This window comes from Lygodium microphyllum, chromosome 8, assembly GCF_053477565.2.
Source record: "Lygodium microphyllum isolate KBCC chromosome 8, Lygodium_microphyllum_v1.1.10, whole genome shotgun sequence".
In the NCBI taxonomy this organism is placed as follows: Eukaryota; Viridiplantae; Streptophyta; class Polypodiopsida; order Schizaeales; family Lygodiaceae; genus Lygodium; species Lygodium microphyllum.
In genome coordinates this window covers 118087593-118092606 of record NC_141142.1, presented here as the reverse complement: position 1 = coordinate 118092606, position 5014 = coordinate 118087593, and the positions used below count along the sequence as shown (strand labels likewise).

Here is a 5014-nt window from a genome sequence, read left to right as displayed (position 1 = left end):
AGCTTTAGTTTTGTTCAAAATTTTGTGTACTATTTTCCTTCCCTTCAAAATACGGTTTCTTGCATTTGAATTCTTTTGAAGCAACACTTAGTACTATCTATAACACTCTCTACCCTGCTACAAGCAATCTCAGGAGTGGTTTTGATAGCATTGTTGAAATCAAATAATATCTATCTACAATACTCTCTACCCTGCTACAAGAAATCTCCCTCTTTAGTACTATGCTATAATATATCTTCCTCTTCAACACTCTATACTACAAACAATCAAGTGATAATGGATGTATCTTTATTTTCTTAATCTCTATGATGTTATAATTCTTCATAGTTGTTTAATCCTTAAGTGTCAATTCATAGAGAGAGAGAGAGAGAGAGAGAGAGAGAGAGAGAGAGAGAGAGAGAGAGAGAGAGAGAGAGAGAGAGAGAGAGAGAGAGAGAGAGAGAGAGAGAGAGAGAGAGAGAGAGAGAGAAAGAGAGAGAGAGGAGGGGAAAGAGAGAGGATTGTGTGAGATGAACTAAGAAAATAAGTGATAGAGTGACAGATAGTAAATTAGGGTAGAAGATAAGATGATGTTATTGTTCTCCACTAGCCAAGCTTCTGTATAAATGTGTTTAAATATCTTTGATCAATTCTTTTTGAGAGAGAGAGAGAGAGAGAATATTTTGGATAGAATAGAATACAAGATTGGATGTTGATTAGAGGTAGATTAAAAGCTAAGATTACAGGTAGATTAGGGGTTAATTAGGGTCTATCATGATTGAAACAAGAAAAAGAGACAAGATCCAACATGGTAAAAAAGAACACAGATATAGTGAATCAAAGGGGTGTAATTGTGTGATTTGAGCCAATCTAGAATTAACTGCATGCTGCTGGATTAATGCTGACCTGCAGCTCCTAGATATTTAGACGTTCTTGCTATTGAAAAGAAAATTGGCATCGACTCCCTAGCTTACTATTAATCAAAGGAGTGTAATTGTGTAATGTTAAAATTGGCATATATTTTTCTTTACAGGATGCAGGTGCAGGATGTTCAACAGTAAAATAATGAAGCAATTTTACACATCGAGAGGTTTGGGGACTATTAAGTTGAATGGCATCTTGTAGGTGATTTAAAAACATTGAAGTGTATGTTTGGTTTATCAAATTTAGTGAATGCAAAATTTCTATGCATATACTGCATGAAAACTAGGAAGAAAGGGAAAGATGGAAAGAAAGAATGGCTTGCCAAGGCAGGACAACAAGGTGCGCCAACAGGTGATCAAAAAGCCATGAGAAATGGAATGCTAGTTCTAGTGAATCCAAACTAGCGCCCTATTTTGGAAATACCACTAACAATGGTTTACTTTTACACATTGCATTGTTTGGTTAGAATAATTGAGAAGCTAGTATATGAATATATATGCTTTGCATACAAGATGCAACTTATGTCAGAAGCTGATAGTACATGCAAGAAGGTAGAATGAGTCCTCTCACACAATTTGATGAGTGGATCAACGAGACTATCTTTGCCAACCAGGGTGACGAGATATTCTAGGTTTTCTCTAAGAACTTCAACCTTGAAAGCGTGTTCTCATCATTGGATCCCCCCTTCAGGTTTTGGAAGAGTTTATGAGCACCATTGCTACATGCACATACTCCATCGAGGGATCTGACATGACTTGGGTGCCTCTGGAACAACTCTTGGTATTTCAGGCAAGGAAGAATCACCAAAAAGTGGTGAATAGGTGTCTGGCCCATGTGGATCCTTTGCATAGAGTATGCATTGTTCCCATGGTTCCCATGGGAAGTGCACCAGGTACATCACCTTTGGATCTCTTGGAGTGTGATTGTGCATTGGCAATTTACCTCCTTTGGATGTGTACTCTCCCAGAGGGTGCAATAAAATCAGTGGCACACATGACAAATGCTATGAATAGGGTACTCAGGGATTAGCCCTACGAAACTTTACCATCGTTCTCGAAGACCAATGTCCCATGAATACTTGGGACAACATGGTTGGAGTTAAATAAGGTCTTTTGCCCATAGGAAAAAGGAATTAAGATTTGCATCTTAAAGTGGAATTTTACATATTAGAATTAATTTTCAATTTAAAACTCTATAGCACTACTTTTATGAGAGTATTAATTGTTGATTTCTATGTGCTTGGTAGTAAGAAGAAGCATTTGAACCATCTTAAGTTTTGTTTAGAAAGATGCAAAATATTACCCATCTAAGTCCATATTTAAAGAGAGAGGTGGTGTTGGTCTATTTCTTATTTGAGAAGAGAATGGCCATAGACCCAAAGAAGGTTTCCGTAGTCCTAAGGGTTAGGTTTTTCAATATGTTTGAAAGGCAAGGGCTTCTCACAATGTTGAAGATGTTATAAGATTTTTCAGTTAAGGGAAATGGCATACTATTTATTTCAAGTATCATTCCTATATTTTCTCTTGACCCACTACTCAATACAAAAGGCATGCAATTAGATTGTAGGGAAGATTTTGAGAAACCATGTGTTGTACTCAAGAAGATGTTGTGTAGCTCATATTTTATAACATTTTGCAAGGCATTCTCCATTCCACATATTTGTTGATGCATTTTTTGTCTTAACAAAAGAAGAGGCGCCCAGCTAGTTCAAGCCTAATTAGTTATAACTTCTTTTGACCTTCTTAATTGCAGTGCACTATGCAATTTTCTCTCATGAGGTGGTACATACCTACTTTGCCTAACTCTATTTCCAAGTTTCTAATTTTGAAAGTAGTTTTGTTACGACTAAATTCAATGCCAAATTAGGCACACATTAGTGATCAAAAGTACATGGGCCGATGCACTATATCTTTACTGTATTTAGTGATTTGGCAACACTATATCCGATATGCGATATTCCATTTGACCCATGACTTATTTTTTGTGAAATTTTAAGTTTTTAATATTTCACGTAGTTTGGTTGACAACACATTTAATATGCAGTCACGCACACTCGATGCGGTGGTGAGTTTTTTTGTTATCAGTGAAGTATAATCTAAGTAATGCATTTTCAAAAAATGATTGAATCCTCAATTTTATAAATCAAAATATGGTGAAACTTCACCCTCATGCCAGGCATCATAAAAACTCATGGATATTAAAAAATTGGCCCCATCAGAAGTCTCTCAGGACACTTGTCCGAGAGACTTCTGATGAGACCAAATTTTTTTTGGGTAGTTGATGTACCCTAGAGGAGTCCACAGGTAAAATTTCATGTCAATCGGATCACTGGTCATATTTTTCCAAAGCTTGGATACATTAATTTAGGTTTAAGGGTTTTTTGAAAGTTTTGCTATAAGTTTTAAGTTTCACCTCATTTTACACATTAGACTTTTGAGTTTTGAGTTTTCTCTCCTAGAAGACATGGCATGCACCAAGCAAGCAGACTGAAGACACCCCCTAGAAATCCTATGCTATAGAGGCCACCTCCCCACGCTCCACCACCACCACGCCAGCATCACAAGCGTCGATGGAAGACATGCACAGTGGCTCTTCATGAGATCCGCCATTACTAGAAGACCATGCACCTCTCCTGATACCAAAGGCTCCATTCCAGAAGCTAGTTCATGAGATTATAAACGGCATACTCATTAAGAATAGCAGGAGGCATTTCTCAAATGGAACACGCTTGCAACAACCTCATCACTGGACTGCAAGCTTTCATTGCACTATAGGAAGCTGTCAAAGCTTACGTCATCGACTTGTTCAGAGACTCGGTCTATGCCGCAATACATGCAAGGAGAGACACTGTCTCACTGATAGGGCCGATTTACAGATAGTGAAGTTCACATGAAAGGACGCACTCGAATCCAAGAGCCAGCACTGCGCATACATGGAATGTATCTTTGAAGTCTGTAAGGCATTGCACTTGCTTTTTAGCGTTTTTCGCCAACATCATCGATGAAAAAGGGAGAGCACTTTCTTTTAGCACTTTTGATGACATCATTGATGAAGTTAGAGAGGGAGCTCCATTTTTGTAGTGCAAAGATAAAAAATTACGAATCTAGGGGCGAGCGCCGCTGTCGTTCTACTGCGCATCCGAGCCATAAACACCTCCATTTTTGTTGTGCATCTGTGTTATCTTTTTGCGTGTGTTTCATTGTGTTTGACTGCTGCATTATCTTTCCATCCTTTTCAGTACCCGCATCCAATGTACATACTCCACTTGTGTGTTTGTGTTTGTGTGTGTTTCAGTTTGTGTGCATGTTGTGTGTGTGTCAGAAAAATATGAAAAACTGATGCCAAAGAGTAATATTATGTTGTCAATTTCAAGGATGAATTCCAAGAAAAGTACAGGATACCGTGGAATCAAAGGAAGCTTTGTAGAAACCGACATTTAAGCTATGAAGATAAAGGTTGCACGTGAACAAGGCCAACGTAATATGCGGGACAAAGCATTTTTGAAGAAGATACATTAGCACTATATGCCATGGAGAAGAAGGGTCCATATGCCTTTGTCGTAGACTTTTTGATGGGAGGAGTCTCTGCGGCTGTCTCAAATACTGCTTCTTCCCTCCTTCTTGTGTATTCCCTTGATTATGCTAGGACTTGCCTTGCCAATAATACCAAGGGTGCAAAGAAAGGAGGGGAACGTCAATTCAATGGACTCTTGGATGTCTACAAGAAGACTTTGAAGTCTGATGGTCTTCCGAGGCTTTACCGTGGATTCAACATTTCTTGCGTTGGAATCATTGTATACCGTGGTCTAAACTTCGGAATGTACGACTCTCTGAAGCCAGTTGTGCTTATTGGCAGTCTTCAGGATAACTTTTTGGCTTAGCTTATTCTGGTCAAGGAGGAGCTTTTTCACTCTCTACTGGGGAGGAAAAGGGGAGGAGCTTAATTGGAAAAGAGGGTGTATGACATTGATCAGTATTTGCCGGCCAAAGTGCTAGCAGAGTTCAGTGAAATAAATAGCTTCTCTGATGTCACCGAAAGCGATGCCAACAAGTTCTTTATGTTAAGTAAAGACGACCAGGAACGCTTTGTTTTTGCTGAAGGATTACCCAAA

The 5014-nt window shown here is 38.6% G+C and overlaps 1 pseudogene; it reads left to right on the top strand.

Annotated features, from left to right (window-relative positions):
* Positions 1-4432: 4432 nt before the first annotated feature.
* LOC148032787 (ADP/ATP translocase 1, mitochondrial pseudogene) lies at positions 4433-4783 on the top strand (annotated as a pseudogene).
* Positions 4784-5014: the final 231 nt, after the last annotated feature.